This window comes from Aedes aegypti, chromosome 2, assembly GCF_002204515.2.
Source record: "Aedes aegypti strain LVP_AGWG chromosome 2, AaegL5.0 Primary Assembly, whole genome shotgun sequence".
Taxonomy (NCBI): Eukaryota; Metazoa; Arthropoda; class Insecta; order Diptera; family Culicidae; genus Aedes; species Aedes aegypti.
Window position 1 is genome coordinate 170221850 of NC_035108.1, and position 19274 is coordinate 170241123.

Genomic DNA, 19274 nt, shown 5'->3' on the forward strand with positions numbered 1-19274 from the left:
TGCCGGAATAGGGTCCTAAAATTAAAAAAAATCTTGTTTTTATTCAATAACATGATAGAGCCATTTGATACTTTTGACCAACCTTAGAGTTTACACCACATCTAAAATTTTGAAAGGTGCATGGAAAACAAAATTCACCCAAAACTTCAGTTGAAATCGAGGGACGTGGTCAAAATCAGAAAAAAATATGTTTTCGGACATAAACAATTACAATTGCTACAAAAATTGAGACAGGGCTTCATTTAGGACTCCATTATCCATTGCTAACTGATCCTCCAAGCCTAGCCTTCTCCGCCTACTTTGACGAACCATCCCTCGATGCTCTATCCTCAGTTTGGTTTTTGTTAATGAACACCATTTTTACATTTTTTTTTTTTAGGACAAGCCAATTTGTCCATTCAATTGATGGGAGGAAAACTGGTGGCGTCAGCAAGCCTCCGCGCACGGCATTGACTAAGCACAATCCACCAACGCTTCCTGCGACCTAAGGTTGCAGCACAGTCAAACAGACGTGACACCGGCGAAACGTCCACATCCATGATTTTTTTCAAATTATCGTTTAGGTCGATAAATCAGCAGTCAATCTACCCAGATGAATCGATACAATAGAAAAATATGTTGAGTAAACTTTGCAAAATATTGTTTCTTCAATAAGAAGAATATAGTAATTTTTTGACGATTGTATATTCAGTTAACAGTTTTGTGTTAACTTAATTGTTCACAACTATGAGGTATAGTTATACAGTCAACTCTCCCTTACTCAATATTCTATATCGCGATATTGAGTTAGAGAACCACAAGACAATCTGACATTTAAACACCTTTCTCTTTCCTGCACACACGCATATAGATTGTTTTCATAGGTACATCGATTCCGTACAAAAGCAAAACATAAAAAATCCCATTTGATCTGATTGTTGGAAAGAGAAGGGCGCGAGAGCCTTATAGTAAAAGTAGGTTTCACGGCATTGTTGACTGTATTCAACAATATAAACCCAAATAAACTATATTCATCTCTACAACAACCTACAAATATTGTGATTAGATCGGAAAAATGATAACGAACACTATATTTTGTGCTCCTTGGATTTGTTCTTAGTTTCACATCTGCTTGTCTTTGGTGGCAGCATCACCAGCAGGGTGGAGCCTACAGGCGTGGGCGTGCGTTTTATCTGGAAGTGTGCTATGCGCGACGAGAGTAATACGTAGGTGGCGCGGGAGCCAATTTTGTTACAGAGCATATCAGCACACAATCAACCGAAAGCAACGACACCCAGAGAAGACGGCGGGTGGCAGCAGGGTACATGCAGCCAAAATAGATACCCGAATTTCGAGTTGAGTGGGTGTCCGGATGGGGCCTTCGAGGATGGATTGATTCCATGGATGATGGAGATCCGGTGTGGGCTGGTAACCGGTTGGAGAATAGAGGTCAGCTATTCTGGGAAGGGGTTTGAACAAATGCTACAATACGCTCCTGAGGCACTGTCCTAATTTTATTGAACGCATAAATTTAGGCCAAAAACACATGTTAATTTAATTTTTAAATGTTTTCATTAGGTTTAAGTACAAAATCATTTTCCCGGTTTTTGAGATTTTGTCACATCCCTTGGTCTTAAATTTTGGGTGTTTTTTGTTTTCCGTGTACCTCCCGAAATGTCAGATAGGAAATACCTCAGTGGTAAAAAGTAAAACTCCTGTGGCATTTTTGTCGTCTAAGTGAACGTCAAACATGATCAAGAGAGTCAAGGTTCCGTTTTAAAAATTAAAGTTTTCACATGATACAGCCGTTTTTTGAGCGGGAAAATTTGTCAAATTAGTTGCAAGAAAACGCTCCATCGTGCTATTAAATAAAACACAAGATGATGTTAAACATTTCAGAACCCTATTGGATGTGATTTTGTTGAAAGTAATGAAGAGACCGATTACTTTGAGCTTGTTTTTTCATATATGTAGGTTTCATTAATCTTTAAACAATTTTTTTTTCTTGATAATTTTAACAAAATTCTGCCAAGATTGAAATTTTAGAATAGCTCAAGTTTTTATTCACATTGTTCGAATTCATGTAAAAAAATGTTGCTATGTTGTGGCCACTATTGATTATCGGAACGATAATTATTGAAATCAAATTACAAAGACCACGAAACTTTCACTAACCAGAAATTCCCCGAATCAGTTTATATTTGAACTTGATTTCATGGGAATGTGATTTGACATAATGTGATAAACTGCCTATCAGCTTTTATCCAGTTGCTAAAAAATGATGTTAATCATCGGCTCACAAAACTCAAACTCAACATTGACTCACGTCGATTCCGCAGCTAGGCTTTCCGTTGGGAACAAAGTTGAATCACAACTGATTGGAATTGAGGAAGGTTGTGTCGACTAGTTTAGTATCATTAGTTAGAAAAGCAACTGGAATATGTTGTCGAACCAATTTAATCGGCTCATTGGGTTTATAGATTTAGATCCAAGGCAGTTTAAGTTTATATTTTAGCAAATTATCGAGTAAAATTGAACTAATACCGTCCAAGGGCAAGGTAAGAATAAATTATTATCTCTCAAATGACCATTGATGATTGAAAAAGAAACTACGAATTTTTTCCTCATTAAGATTTATATTGAAGAAATAAGAAATTACTAAAATATATTAAATAAATCACATAACAAGTTTTATAAATTATGATTTGTATCTGCATTGGATTATGTAGGTCATTATTAAGCCCAAAAGAATTGTCATTAGTCAGGGGAGAAGTAAAATCATGGTCTTGAGATTGGCAAACGATCTCGGTAATGAAAATAGCAGAACAAAATTACTTGTGTTTATCACACAATAACAAACCCATAACCAGCGACGAGATGATTTTTTAAACTACTAGATTTTAAAATATCTAACCTTGAAGCCGGCATCTATCTCAGACCTATGAGGGAATAGTTCTAGCCAGTAGTGAAACCAGGATTTGGCTCTTGGAAGGTACAACGAGGGAACAAGTCAAAGAACAAGAAAAAAAGAAGTTTAATTGAGAATCTGCCTCTAATCGTTTCAACTATTTACAAAAGTTTTTGTGGGGAGCACATCACGATATAGTCATGAATATCGAAGTTATTATCCCAAAAATTTGATACAGTACTGACCCGATTTTGACAGCCCCCGATTTTTGACAGCATTTTGACCCAATTTTGTCAGCCTATTCAACATTTGTCAAAAAAAATGAAAAAGGCAAACACAGCAGAGTGTATGACAAAAAAAAACTAGGTGTGTAGGTTTATTCATGAATTCCACCGATAATTTCTCTTAATACTATTTCTGCTTAATCTTTTTGTTTTCAAAAATGTTCAAAAAATAATTTTATAGAATGTTTACTGGGTACACCGGAGGAATTTTTTGTCTAACCTAAAGTTTCTTTATGCATCCTCTCTTGAACTCGACCACAAACTACACCCAAAATTCCTATAGAATTATTTTATTTTTAAAGAGTGAGTTCAAGAATTATCTTCTTATACTCCTTGTTGAATTCTTATATTTTATCTTTTATTTCTTCAAAATTTGCTTGTTAAACTTTTATTGAGATTGTGCCTAAAATAACTTCATAAACTCTTCAAAAGTCCCTTCAAAAATTCGTTTTGTTGAAGCTTTCTTAGGATATTATTGATAAAGTTTGGATAAAAGATTCATAAAAATCTATTTTTCTATAATTTCGATATACCTCTAAAAACTGATTCAATGATTCCTTCAGAAATTTCTTGGTTTCATACTGTTAGAAATATTTCTACAAACATTCCAGGTCAAATACTTAAAAAAATGTTCAAAACACTTCTGAATGAGTTTTTTTTGTATTTGTATTTGTATTTAAAATAATCCATCTGACAAATTAATCTTAATGAATAAAAACTAGAACATAACATACACAGATTACTGAACTACAGATCGTATTCTATTAGCAAAATGCCTCGTCGGTTCATCGAACTCGAAAAACTCTTCGACAGCGGCGAATGCTCGGATGCACGCTGAGATGGGTTCGTTGTATCCAAATACGGTGCGATGGAAAATTGATTGGAGCAGTGTTGTACTCCGGAGAACTCGGTTAGGAACACGAAATTCTAGCAAACTAAGCAATTCTGGAGCATCGACTTCGCCATTTAGCAACTTCGCTATAAGCAACGATTGCTGTACCTTTCTTCTTCGATCCAATGTTTCTAGTAGAGTTTTCAATCCCGGGAACATTTCCCGGGAAATGAGATTTCCCGGGATTCCCGTTTCCCGGGAAATGATTTTCTATTTCCCGGGATTCCCGTATTTCCCGGGAAGCTCTGTCTGAATGAAGAATTTAGCATATATATTTAAGTAAACTATCTCACAATTTACTTTTCACATCATACCAACAAATATCCTCACTATATTACTTATTATATTTTGATGTTTATTGGTGTTTATTTTCGCAATCAAATAGTTATTAATAAATGCTTATATTTTTGACGATATGTTTTTCCAAGAAAGTTCATATGCAATACGATATAAAGGAACTTTCGAGGGATTTATACCATGATTTGAGTAGGTTTATAGACTTTTTATGATGTATATATTTTTGATGCTTTCTATACGAGCTCGGACCTCGTTGATCCATCTCGCTTACGGTTTCTATTAAATGTAACAGTCACATTTTTTAGTGAAAGGCTCTAGTTGTTTTTTATTATAGTGTTTTAAATGATTGATTAGGGGTCTATTTTATAAGTCGAGTCAATCAAAAACGACTCAACTGGAGTCACTGTCGACCAAAAAATTTCGCTCGACACGACTCTGTCACTCGAATTATTCGACAGCTGTCCACTCTATGTGACAGGATTAATATGGTAGTCGATGGGTGACTTCTGAAATTTGCATGCCTACTGTGTTCGACAGTGACTGCAGACGAGTCACATAAAATGGTTCGATTTATAAAAATAGACTCCTAAATGTTGGCAAGTATTATTTGAATTAATGATTTGTCTAGCATGACCTGATGAAGGCTTCAACTATCACATAGAATGAAAACAGTCGAAAAACTGGAGTGACAGAGCTGTGTCGAGCGAATTTTTTGGTCGACATTGATTTCAGTCGAGTCATTTCGATCGACTCGACTTATAAAATAGGGCATATAATATACATTTAATATAAAAAAAAATCAAAGAACTGCATCATATTTGCTTAATTTACAGGTTTTAAGGATTTCCCGGGATCCCGGGAATTCCCGGGAAATGACAATTTTATTTCCCGTTTCCCGGAAAAATCCTTGGCAACCTTGGAAATAAAGCCCAGCTGACGCGTTGCTTTTGAGATGATTGCAGAACGATGCAGCTCAAACGACACTTTTCTCATCAAGCTGAGCCCCTAAGTCAGTCACATGAACAACTCTGTTGAGAATTATCCCATCAATTTTGTAGTGAAAAACAATTGGATGCATCTTGCGGTGAAAAGTTATCACCTGACATTTTTCCACGCTAATAATTAGCTTGTTTCTGCGGCACCAATCGGCAAATAGTGTTAACGAGTTCTGAAGACGCATACAATCATTTTCAGTCCGTACTACAATGTACAGTTTAAGATCATCGGCATAAATCAGCTTAAATCCTTCACCGAGAACCAAGGCAGCATCGTTAAATAAAATAATAAATAGCAACGGTCCAAGATTGCTTCCGTGTGGGACACCAGACTTGTTCGAAAAATAATGTTTAGGGAAATTTATGTGGAAACCTCCGGATGAAACATTTATTGAAGTATACTTGAAAGAATTTCAAGAAGAGCTTCGGTGCAATTATTTATGCTATTTTGAAGGAGTTTCTAAATCAAATAGAGAAATTTTAAAATGAAGCCCTTTTGGAATTTTGGTGTTCTGGGAGAAATTCATAGATAGTTTAACGATCATGTATAACTAGGAACTCAGGTTGATTCCGTTTGTCTTACTGGTCAGAGCGAAATTGACAATCAAAGGGACCACAACGAGTCGAATCTTCAGAATATTTCCAATAGGTAAAGCTCCAAAATTTTTAATAGACCAATCACTCAACATTGAAACAAGACGCGTTTTGGACTTCACTTTGCTTGCTATGAAAAATAGGGAGGAAATCTTGCATAGTTTTATGTTGTTGTTTTAATCGTTTTGGCGAGAAAATCGTGAATGAAGTGTTAAGAATTGCCAATATAAGGTGGATGATAAATAAAAAACTCAATAAAAAACCTGGCTACGCCCATGTCCGTTGCCCCTCAAAAGTCTATGTAACCTTTTGTAAGACACGTCAAAATTTGAAAAACAGGAACAAAATAAAATGACCCGATTTTGCCATTTTGTCAGCCCAAAATTCATCGAGAGGCTGACAAAATCGGGTCCTCATTGTATAAGATTTTTAAGTGTTTCGTCAAGAACCCCACCAAGAAGTTTGTCCGGAATCCGCTAAGTAGTTTTGACATGGATCTAAATGAGGTTCCGCTAGAATTTTTAGGACACCTCTATACATCCATCCAAAAATCTACCAAGGGTCTAACAATAAATCCGTGAAAAGGTTTGGGAGGAATCAGCCAAATTTCTCTCCAGGACTACGAAAATGTGTTTACTAAATTCATTTCTGGTACAACAGAATTGGTTTCACGAAAAACTCACAACAATTAATTTATGATTCAATTCAATTCAAATTTTCAATTCCAATACGATATGACGATAAAAAACGACATACGATAAAACGACTTCTAGAAAGGAATCATAGGTTCAATCATGTTCCTGTATGCGAAATTTGAGAAACAGCATGATTTAATTTTTTTAGCGCTAGGCGGCATTTTATGACTAATTACTGTAAATGTAAGCCTTACAACTTTGCCCAAAATTTCAAAATTATTACAAAAATATTAGCTCTTTCTTATTTGAGATGTAACCCATAAGAAAAAGTAAACTTTACGAAGTTAATAATTTTTAAAATTTAAATTTTATTAATGATTAGTATTTTATTGAAACACATATAAGTCATTTCCAAAACTTCAAATGGTTTGACAGTTGTATTAATTTATCTTAAAAAAATCGACAACTTATCCTTCGTTTATCAAGAACTTAGGCCAGTAGCTGAAACGTTTCAAATTAAGAAATTTACGTTTCTTTGTTCTTTTTTTCACCGCGCGTTGGTTGACACTAAACACGGGCAGCCCAGCACCTTGACAAAAAGGGGTATACCAAGGTGTACACGCGGCGGCGCACCGGACACCGTATAGTTAAAATGCAACCTCAGCAACTTCAGCGGCAATAGCCCCTGACTAGAACAATTCAACACAATTCACTTTTTATGAGTTTCGTATTACTTGGCTGGTTGGTTGGTTGGTTGGCTGGTGCCTGACTGGAGGCGGCCGGTGCGCTGTTTGTTGGCAATTCCGTTCACGGACAACCGCCGCGCGGTATTATTGAGCTAACGTCATCATCGATCGTCACCCGTTGTCAGCCATACACGGTGCCTGCCCGAGCTCTTTGTGACACAATAACTGCTGATGTACCTACACCGTGTGGTAGCTAGAGAAAGAGGTGCAGCCATCGATCGGCCGCCTCCTCGTGGATTACTTAGAGAGCTGCACACCTTGGCCCACCTCTTCTGCGGGCACTTCAGGTGGCTGGCTTGGGGGATAAAACAAACGCCGCACTCGGCTCTCGGATCATGTGCGCAAGGGGTTCTTTTATTAATCACAGTTAATTTATTTTCCTTTCAATACCGAGGTGATCACGAGTGCGGGACACAGGCGTACGAGTTAGGACTCGATCGGAGCTAGTTGACGGGGTTCAAAAGGGCGCCACCGTTGATGCTGAGGAGTTCGCCCAAAACAGTACAAGGCGTATCGTTTGTTGGGCAATTTTGCTTTTGAATCCTTGTTGTTCAACATGTTACCATTGTAATAATTGCTCAAGTCAAAATAATTGTCGTAAAGATCTACGATACTAGTGAGAACAAGCAGTTCTCAGTAGTTGAACATCTCCAGAGACCGGCGCTCGCTACGGAGAATCGGTGTCAGTATGTTTTCAGCATTCCAACGCAGCCCCGCTCAATACAGTAGCTAAGCTACGGTACACCGATACACCAGGGGTTTCTAAAACTCATTAATAAGAGTCGCTGCTTCCGCGCTGAATGCAATCTCGGCACGATGTTGATTAGACAACATCGCACGACTCACCGTACAGCGGCGGGGATCATCGAAGGCACAGAGGCACCCGAACGAGATGCGAAGCGGGTTGTGTGCTTACAAAACAACAAGCTGCTGGCTGGCGTCGATCTGAGCGAGTGCTGCGCCAAACCAGCACACCGTGTTTTACAATCTATAATTATAGGCATCGTAATTGACATTTTTCATTCATAAAAGAATTTGAAACCCGCTTGGCGCTCGCGAGAGCTCACAATCACAATGTGCTCGAGCGCGCTGCAAACCTGGTTGACCTCCGTTGTCGTCGTCGTCGACTTGATCACTTGGTCTTAGTCTTGCTTAACAGGCACAGAGGAGAAGTGTAGAAACAGGCTTTGTTGTGTACATTCTAGGTTGTTCTCGGTACCGTGAAACGGGGTTTCTTTGATAATGCGGGTAACTTTGATAGTGTACGACCAACAATTTACTAAACGAAATCTCGATTACTTTTTCAAATTGACGTAAGTAACTGTCACTCGGTTTGACGAAAAATAATACAAAAGAAATAAAACCTTATTTATAAGTCTATTTCAAAATAAATCTATATTTTGTCATTTTTTCTTCACGTGTGTTCTCAAAACTTTACAACGCAGCATGCGTCGAAAAATTCTAATTTTTTCCACAAAACCTAATGACAAAATGAAACACCGTTCTGTTCAATTACTTACGTCGTTTTTGTACCAGTTTAAGATTGACTCAAATGGTGTTTTGTTTTGATTCGTGGTCAAGTCACTTTGTCTCTCCATATAACAGAGCGGTTGCGAAAGTTGAAAATCTTACTTACGTCGTTTTGTAATTCCGAACATTAAACGTTTTAAAATAGAAAATCGAGTTACGTTAGAGTGGGACGTCTAGAATCTCGTCTGCGGAAAACGTAGGATCGAAAAACTATGTTTATTTTCACTCTCCTGACCAGCCGCAAGTCTGAATAAGTTTTCGAGAAATGACATAATTTCTGTTGATCAGTTAAGCAAAATGAAATCATGGAACTGTATCGACACTTTTACTTCCTAAAATCCTCCAAAATGAGATAGAAATTTTAATAGCACAACATTAAAACTGCTCTCTTAAAAGATCCGTCATTGCGATATAACGAAGTGAGCACTTGACATATAGTTTCGTCTAGTGACAGTGATAAGACTCGTTTTGTCAGTGTCACACGTCGGTCATGAACCTTAACAGTTTGCCTAGAAGTATTGAACGTCCTATATACTTTACTTTTATTCAATAGGGTCCTAAAATGAAATAAATCTTGTTTTTATTGAATGACACGAAAGAGCATGTTACTGCAACTACTTTAGCAATTTTTCCCGCTCAAATAACGGCTATATCATAATCAAAGTTTAAAATTGGGTCTATAAATGAACCTTGACATTTTTGATCATGTTTGACGCTCGCTTAGGCTGTGAACTGTTTCATAAGTTTGTTTAACTATTAGTTAACATTTGACATCGCGGTCGACCCATTTGAGCTTTAACAGTCGAGTAGTTATTACAGAACAAAGTTGACAAATATTTCGTTATTCTCAAATTCACGGGAGCAGAAAATAACTTTCGAACTGTCAAGTTTAACCATGCTCCAGAGCTGGGTTATTTCTAACCGGAGGGGAAATAACTATCGAGCTGTCAAATTTTAACTAAAGGTTAAACGAACTGGTGAAACTGTTCACAGCCCTAGTTGACAAAAACACCACAGGGGTTTTATATTTAACACTGCGATGGTTCCTATCGGACATTTCTGAAGAGACACCGAAAACTAAATGCATCCAAAATTTGAGTTTAAGCCAAGGGGTGTGAATAAATCTGGACAAACATTTGAAAAGGGCCCAAGAGGTCTTGAGCCTTTTTTTAGAAACGTTGCTGTTGAGCCCTTCTCAGCCCGCCCACGCAAACTAACACCACTATTAGAAAGATTGGTGTTAGCTCTTCCTGATAGTGGAATTGGTGAGCGTGATCGAGTTGAATTGGGCTCAACAACGTCTTGCAAAGCCAATGTTTACCAATGTCGATGTGCCCTTTTGAAATGTTTGACCAGAAATCTGAATAAAACATAAAAAAATATTTTTGGATTTAAACAAACGAAAAACATTAAAAACTTGAGTAAACATGTGTTTTTGGCCTAAACTCAAGCGTTTGACACTAAAATTGGGACAGGGCTATTTTGTTTCAAATATACTTTGTTCATTTTCCTCATATATTCTCCATAAACTTATATTGATGTTTGTCGTATTTGTTCCAACTTGAAACACTTTTCTGTATGATTTTCTCTGTAAAATCTAATCTTCATACTCTATTGACATTCTTCAACCTTTTTCCAAACGCAATAAACCTAAAATCGACATTCGATTATATGATAATCATCAGATTTTCTTCCAAATATATTATTAAAGTTACCCCGTTTTACGATACCCAATTACCTCTACATGCCGTGCCGTGATCAGAAACGATTTGATAGTCATAATCATTATCATCATCATCATCATCATCATTGTCATGATCATCGTCAACTATAGGCAATCACGATCGCGATCATCGAGACAAACGCCGCAAAGTTCTGGTGACTGGAAACTAACCTGACGGTGATTCTACTTGATTGACTTGCATTACAATTCCTGTTTGACTCGTATCATTCGATCAAGATTTATCCACGACAAAAGAAAAGCAGAGAACATCGTCATTGTACATCGATTCTGGACTGGTTCTAGTTTCAGGGTCCAAACCAATCATCTTTAGGAGATTATCAAACCTCTGACTAATGAGAATAGGATCTTTTGATGATGATGTGATCTTAAATAAAGTAGAGGATTTTTCAACTTTATTGTATTTTTTCATACCATAAGTTTAAATTCGAAGGACTTGATCAAAGTTATACATAAATTAGTTTTGAATTTCGAAACAGTTTCGGACAAACAGACACGAAAGATTGATTACATAGTCAAAAAGACCAACACTAAAGATCTCCTCAGCATTCTTTTTTTAAATTGCCAGAATTAAAATTTAGCTGTTTTTGAAGAGAAGAACTTTTTTTCCATCACTCATTAGCTAGAAAATTTTCTTTTCTTTGAAAAAAATAAAATACGCACCAGAATTCGCCTCCAGGACTTTGAATTTCTAGATCAATTCAAATCATTTGTCAAAAAACCACTTATAGTTTTCGGATCCAGTCAAAAACATAAATAGGATCCTAAAGCCCTGTCCCAATTTTAGTACCAAACGCTTAGGTTTAGGCCTAAAACACATATTTACTCAATTTTTAAATGTCTTTCGTTGGTTTCCAGCCAAAAACATTTTTTTTTCTGATTTTTTGAGATTTTGTCACACCCCTTGCTTTAAACTCAAATTTTGGATGTATTTTGTTCTCCGTGTCCCTTCCGCAATGTCAGATAGGAAAAAACCCCAGTGTTTACACGTTGAGCCCCTGCGGCGTCAAACATGATCAAAAGTGCCAAGGTTTGAATTTGGACCCATTTTTAAAATTAAAGTTTAAAACAAGTTTTGATCAAAAATTTTAGGACCCTATTGGCAAAGTAAAAATAAACTTTTAGTATTTATTTTCAGTTGGGTGGCCAAAACTACGGAAAATATCTAAGTGCCGACCAAAGTTCTACAAAAGCGCAAAGTTTAAAAGCCAATAATTATATAATTATAATATAATTATATAATTATAATAAGAATTATTCTTTTCTATGAATGCCTAAGAAACGTCTAATGCGTCAGGCATGGTCCATGGCCTTAGAAAAAATCTTGATCTGATGAAATTTTCTTAGGATCCAATAAGAGATCTTTTTAGCTGAAAAGATATCTTACCAAAAGAAAAGCTTTGATTGTATCTCTGTGAAGCTTGCTAAAAAAATGTCATAAATTCATAACAGCATCTTTCCAGCAATCTGAGATTTTACAAGAATCTCGAAAAGAACTAAACAAAAATTGGCCCAACAATACATAAAGGAACTCGCTGTTTATTCATCCACCAAATATCTCGTTATTTGGAATCTTATTAGAGAATATGACTGGAAGGATTCACTTCAAAAATGCAGATACCCATACAAAGACTCGTCAGGGACATCACAAGGATTTTGTCATAGTTCAAGTGTTAGTCAAGCTAATAACCCTAACAAGTTTTAGTCTCAGTGAATAAGTATCTCCAGGAATCTGTCAAACAGTGACAGCAGCCCATGTTTTCAGTAGGAAATCACCTAGATATCCCAAGAAAGTTCACTAAAAATCTTGTTAGATAAGCTACTAAAAATTGGCTAACAATTAAAAACAAACTAGCTAGAGATCTTTTTTTGAATCAACTTGAAATTTCATCAACTCTCACAACTTTTCAGTGTTTTTTTCTAAAGAACCTTCGAGTATCTGATCAATTAGTACCTAGATTATTGTTATGATTACTGCAACGATCTCATCAAGAATTTGTCATGAACCCTAATAAAATCTATCAAGCATTTAACCAAGAATCTTTAGAGAGAATCATTAGGTATCATAGAATTTGTTAAAGGATGTTTCATAAGATCTCCTTTGAATTGGTTCAATATCCTTCCGCCAGAAATGTTCTGATCATCTCACAAGAAAAGGATTTAAATTGCAGGAAAAATTTGCCAAAATCCTCTCCAAGAAACCAACGATTTTGATCATCTCACCAAAATTTTGTTTTAATGCAAAGTTTGAATAGTCTGGTAGTCGTCGTGCCATTTTTTCTGTTTCGTCCACAGTATTTTCAAAATTAAAACAAAATTATGCTCTTGTGTTTCGAATACATATTTTCTCGGTGTGCTCAACAAATTTCTGGGTATTTCCCATATTTTTCGAGGTCATTTGGAATTCTCGGTTTTTCCCGCTTGTCCCGGATCTATTCCTTGTTGTCGCTTAAAAACGTTATGTCAATAATTCATAAACGCTTTCGCCACCATAAAAAATATTAAAACATATAAAAATATGACAAAATGGGGAATTTGTGTCAAGTGAGCTTAATTCCGATCTGTGCGGTAATTTTTTAATTCCTGCACTCACTCAGACTGTTTTCCCTTAAAGCTTAAAATGTAATTCAAGTAGCACATGAACGGTTTCCCTGCATATAGTATGTAAAATTCTATTAAAAAATCTAATACATTGGGGAATTCTGGTAAAATAAGCATGATAATGATCCATGCGGTCAGTTTCAATTCATGCACACCCCTCGTTGGACTGTTATTACTTAGAAAATTATATGCCAATAGCTTATGAAAGGTTTCCCTGCATATAATATGATAAATTACACGATACACTTGATAAAAAAGTGAAATTTGGGTAAAATTTACTTGATAATGATCCGTGCGGTCAGTTCCAACCCCTTCACTCGCATCTTCATACTTCTATCGTTTGAAAAACGTTATTTCAATAGCTTATACACAGTTTCCCTGCATATAATGTGGGGAATCCTATCGAAAATCTAATTAAAATAAGGAATTTAGTTAAAATGAGCATGATTGCAATCCGTGCGGCCATCAGAACCAACTTTAATTCGACTCCTTAGACAATTTCCCATAAGATACAGTTATTTTTCCGTAGCTTACACATTGCGTTCGTAAGATACAGACTTCTTCGATGGTTTGCTACCTTTTTTCCCACTGTGCAATGAAAGAGGTTCCAATAAATTGATCAGACGACGTCAAGCATATATAGCACTTATGTCAGATAAAAAATAGCTCTCAAAACTGGCCGAAGTTATTGCTTGCTGTACCAATTTGGACTTTGAACATTTTGAAGATAATTATGATAAAGTACTAATGAATAACATAGAATACCCAATGTTTGAACGTTGTCGAATAAAATTATCAATAATTTTAGACCAAAATCGTTGTAATGTTCTGTTGCCACGATGAGAGCACACTAAGCATATTTAGGTTAAGTGCATCTATAGTGTTGGAAGCTATTTAATCGTTTGGTTGATGGAATTTTCATAATACGTTAAAAAATTATGGAATAGTCTTCTTTTACGGTGTTAGGAAATTACAAATTGCCATCGGTAGACATGAATCTGGTACGAACCTGAGAAAAATGATCTGCTCTGTTTGATCAGATTGCCTGCCCGCCGGAGGAATGCCGCGACATTCCCAATTTTGTTTATCCAGCGCAAATGAAGACCAGACATTGTTTGTCCTCGTACACGCTCACGGATAACTGTGGTGGCGAATGAAACAAACAGTTCGATGAACTTTCGATCAAGTGTCGTCGACTGTTCTTATCATTTTTTATGACCGAGAATTTTTGGAACTGGAGCGTGAACCAATTTGTTTGATTGGTAGATGGTGATCAACCGAAATTTTGTGAGAACGTTCATTTCCATAAACGTCTAAAGAAAGAGTTGTTCAAATATGAATCTAGTTCCTTCAAACAAGTATAACATTGAAGGTTTATCATGGCTTTATTACGAAGTTCAACTCAAAAAATGATCTTCAAAACCGAAAAAAAAACAAGTTATTTCTTGGGTAGAGTAGTTCTTCCCGAAAACGAAACAACATTTTTTCTCTCCACTGACTTATTGTTCATCCCCCCAAGACCACCGGACAGCAGATCAGCCCGAAACACCCAATAAGTGTGCCCCTCCGTACGCGATTCGAACTTCTTATCTCTCTCCGAATGAAATGGGCAAAGCATCCGCCGTTACGATCCCCGCAAAAATAGAAATCTAATGTAATAATATGGCTGATACACTTACATAATCAATAAGCAATTAAACCGGGTGCTGCCAGGCTCGTGCGTTTTTAATCCAATGCCGGTGGTGGTCGGGAGTCTCTGGGCGTGCCACTTCCAGTGAAGTAACCGTTGTTTTTGCTGCTGCTGCTGCTGATGATGATCGGTGCCTGTTTTGCGATCTCGTCGTTGCTGTTATCGCTTCGGTAGATCCAATATTAATCCTAGTTTTGCGCGAAAACACTAGATTCATGATTTGCTGGGTCAGCCCGAAAAAGAAAAGGGTTTCTCGGACTTTTCACTGTTGAAAACCCTTTTTTCAGCACTTTTATTCAAAGCAACCTTCCGACATTCATATGTTGTTTTCACTGATTTAAGCAACTGCATTCTGACACATTCACTAGTGCTCACTTTTTGCTTTTATATCGCTTCTCTATTTCTGTGTAGTATTATTGTTGAACTTTTTTCGATATTTGCTCCAAATCCCGCACTTATTCGAAATGTATTCACTGATCTCGCAAAACTTTTATTTTTTCGTATGACTTTTCCTTCTATGCGTGTGGCTGTTGTTTTCATTCATGAAATCATTAGATCACTTTGAAGAAAAAATCTTTTTCTTACTTTTCGCTTTCTTCTTCTAACTTTGATTTATCATTTATAAATATACAAACGTATTCGCATTTTGTGCTCTTCTTACATTTTCTTCATGCTCTTTTTTCGGTTGCCAGAAAAAAATATGAACGAAAATAAATCACTTTTCAAAATATTTTCTTCGCTCGCTGCTCGATGCTGTGGCCGTTGGCGTTTTTTTAGAGCTGTTTTCATGCTTTTGGTGAAGCTGGTGCTGGGGCCGTTTCTATTAGTGCTGCTCCTACCGCTGACGACGAAGACGTCGACGGTGATGTTGTCGACGATGTTGTTTTTCTGCTGCCGCGGATCTGACGACGATGACGGGGACCACGACGACGACCAACAAGAAGACGACCGCGACGTTGTTCGTCGTACATCTGCCGTCGTCGCACTATGTCTGTGGTGCTGTGCTACACAAGTGTGTGTACCGCGACGCGTACTGTTCTGCATGAAAGTGCTGCCGCGTCGCAGCCCGCGTAATGAGATTTCTTCTATATGTGTCTCGTTCTTCACTGCTTGCACTCTACACCGCTAACTTTGTGAATTTTCCTTCTCTTTGATCGTCGCTACTAGCTACAGTCACATCACACTTCGAAACTGCAATATCGCACAAACTTTACACTACCCAACAATCCACTGAACCTTGTTCGTCGTATCTTGAGCCCAACACTTCCTGGGTCAGAAGCTTCCATTAATGCAACATTCCCTGATTCGCCAAATACACGCACTTACTTATTTGGGGTGGAAGATGCGTTCGCGATAATCTTTTCTGCCCAAAAATACTCTCTCTCCTCCGTCTTGAATCTAATTCGCCGAAATTCGTTCACTGGTCGTGCTCTTCATAACTATTTTTTAACAGATCGCTAGTGCCACTCGCTTTCTCGCCTTGCCTTTCTACGGACCGTACGTATGTCGAATTCTCACTTTGCTGCGTTTCTCTCCCCCGTATAAACCACGGTGTGTGCGCTACATGTGTGTATACACAATGGTAATTATAGTAATTTTTCTCCTTATTCACCCAAAAAAAAATCTTCAAAGCAACGGTTATGAATACAGTCCGTCTACGATCAAAGCTCTAAAACGACTGATAAATTATTTCGTTTCAATTCGTATATTTAGAAAACGTCATGCGCAGTCGGAGGGGAGGGCGTTTCCGACTTCGGGTCCGCTCGTTCATCCATTCGGCTGCATCCGCTTTCTCCAGTGTTAGTGACAGGAAGGCCCTATCCGTACACGTTGTACAATATGCACCGCCAGCAATGTTTGTGGCCAACTAGTCCCAGTATGTGTGATTTCATTCATTTTCTCCGCTGTAGTTGTGCGTTCGGATTTCACTCGGCTTCCGCACCAACACACCCACACGGCTTAAACCACCCAACGAACCGAACCGAACTGACTTCGTCGCTCGGCGACTACAACAATGCCACGCAGCGGACATTTCTGCTACTACAACACACCCCACAGAGCCCGTCGTTGAGGAGGTTTTTATGAATGAAAACCTCGGCCATAATGAATGGAGTAACGACGACGACAACGACGAAACAAGAAATCTAAATGTGGCCCCGGTTTCCTCTCGCTCGCTCGCTTACTTGACTACTTCGTCGCCACGTCGTCGTCGTCGCTGCTCGATCTCACTTCCCGTCTATTCGGTCGCACTGATCGTTTTCTTCTCGATCCCTAACGCTTGCTACACAGCCATATTTTTATTTTAATTCATTTGGCCTACCATTCAAACCGGGTTGCTGGTTGACTGTGGGTATGTCCCCTTTCATTCACTCGGTTGTACCCTCAAACCAGAAAGGAGCTTGCTTTTTGCGCGCGCACTGGTTTCGCTCCATCTCTGTCCAACCAATTCCTCGGTTTCAGTGCTGTGCGTCCGCCCGACCGCGCGCTGCTCTTGGTTGCCATTCTCCACCGCCGCGCGAAGATCGGTCGGCCTGGCTTGGCTTACGACACCGGAGGGATCGCCCAGTAGCGGAAAAATGCAACCGAGGGATCAACCGCTGCGCTGCTGGGTTGTAGTCGTCATCGGAGTCGCCGTCACCGTCGTGTGGTTTGTGTAGTGTTCTTTGATGGTTGCTTTGCCTATGCACAAGGCTGCTGCTGATGATGATGATGTTTTTGTTATTACTGCTGATGTAGTTGCTGTTGCAGCTCTTTCCACTCGATAGTGCTCCGAACAAGCGTATAGTATGTTACTGTTGTTATAGACAGCGCTAGATGAATTATCATGTAATATAGATGAACTAGGTTAACCCTCTAATACCCTACCCCACCTTTAGGCCAATGTGTTACATTGCCTTTAGATGGAGTACCCTTTGGATTTTGTATATGCCAGGAAAGTTATTTATGACTTTCGAAACATTTTTGTATGTTTAGATCATTGAAATATTGAAATATTTTATAACCCACGAATACCTGAGTGTAATTTAGAGCTTAGTATACAATTCGCACATGTTTGTTTCATTTTACAGTATACTTAAGGCGAAGTAGGCCGTCATTGAAATTTGTACGCGTCGTTGATGATTGTTGTTAATTCATCTCACGATTTCGAATCAAAGAAAATCAGTTGGTTTTGCACTGACATGCCTGATAAAGTATCAGCATACTTTATGCATGTTAGCGCGTACAGTGATACTTTTTTTAAGTCAATATAAACTGTCAAGGCTGAGTTTTATCACTTTGAAATGCAAGCTGAAAAGTCATCATTGTTGCCAAAACGAATGACGGGCTACTTAGCCTTAACCTGAAAGAAGGGCCTGGTGTAATTACATTTACTTCAAAACTTGTTTTCCGTTAGTTACACGAAAAATAAAATTTGACTTAGAAAAAAAATTTAATCGTTTCTGATAGTACCGTCAAAATTTAAGTAAAAAAAGATAGAGGTATATAATAAAATTAAAAACCAAAATTTATAAAGTTCCAAATAAAAGTAAATCATTATCCAAAATGTCCTTAAAAATTAAAATATGGGTAAACAACAACAACAAGGCCTTGGACATGCATATAATTTCCGAAGAAATAGAGGAAAATATATGTAAGGAAAATCATGTATTGCATTATTTAGACACTATGCTACATTCATGATGACCATTTTGATAACAATTACAAATTAGCTTCAAAAATATCAAAATTATTAATTGTTTCAACCGAACATCTGTGAAACCTACGAATGTAAGAGGATGTACATTTCGAGGACAAACGTCAAATTCAATAATAGCGCCCAAAATCGGCATTTTATAACGCTGCTAACTTTGATGTAAACCATTATTATAACAAAAGAAGTTAGCAAATACTGTGGTCCGGTAACACTGATCAGTTTTTTGAATATTTTTTTTTTCAATTTCGTTTGCAAATGTTGCTTTTCTTATATTTTTATAACAAGTACTGGCACACACACTCGTGACTATATATTGTATTTTGTTTTCTGAAAGTTGTTTATTTATTTTTACTTTTTCATTTGCTTGTCTTCAACTTTAACCGTACAGGCAGATACACTTAATATCTAATTCTATTTCTTAACATAGGTTTCGAGTTTCGACACATTAAAATCAAACATTTACAAACACTTCATTAAAACAACGACAACAAACATCATACGGGTTATTCTGACCATAAAGAGTACGGTGGACAGATAAACGTATAAATTCAGTGTGTCGAGTAATTATGATTGAAACATTGAAATTCACTTTGTACAATAGCATAGAGCAGTCAATATTGGGTTTTAAAATGTCGAAAACGAAAAGCCGTTGCAAAAGAACCCTCCTGCTAGCCAACGTCGTCAGGTG

At 37.5% G+C, this 19274-nt stretch overlaps 1 protein-coding gene across 1 annotated transcript in view; it reads right to left on the reverse strand.

Annotated features, from left to right (window-relative positions):
• The window catches only part of LOC5564563 (protein sprouty), a 58250-nt gene extending 41665 nt beyond the window's left edge, over window positions 1–16585 (reverse strand). The window contains exon 1 of the mRNA XM_021843129.1: window positions 14882–16585. The gene's annotated coding sequence lies outside the window, so the exon portion shown is untranslated. The remainder of the gene's footprint in view (window positions 1–14881) is intronic.
• Between the last annotated feature and the right edge of the window lie 2689 nt (window positions 16586–19274).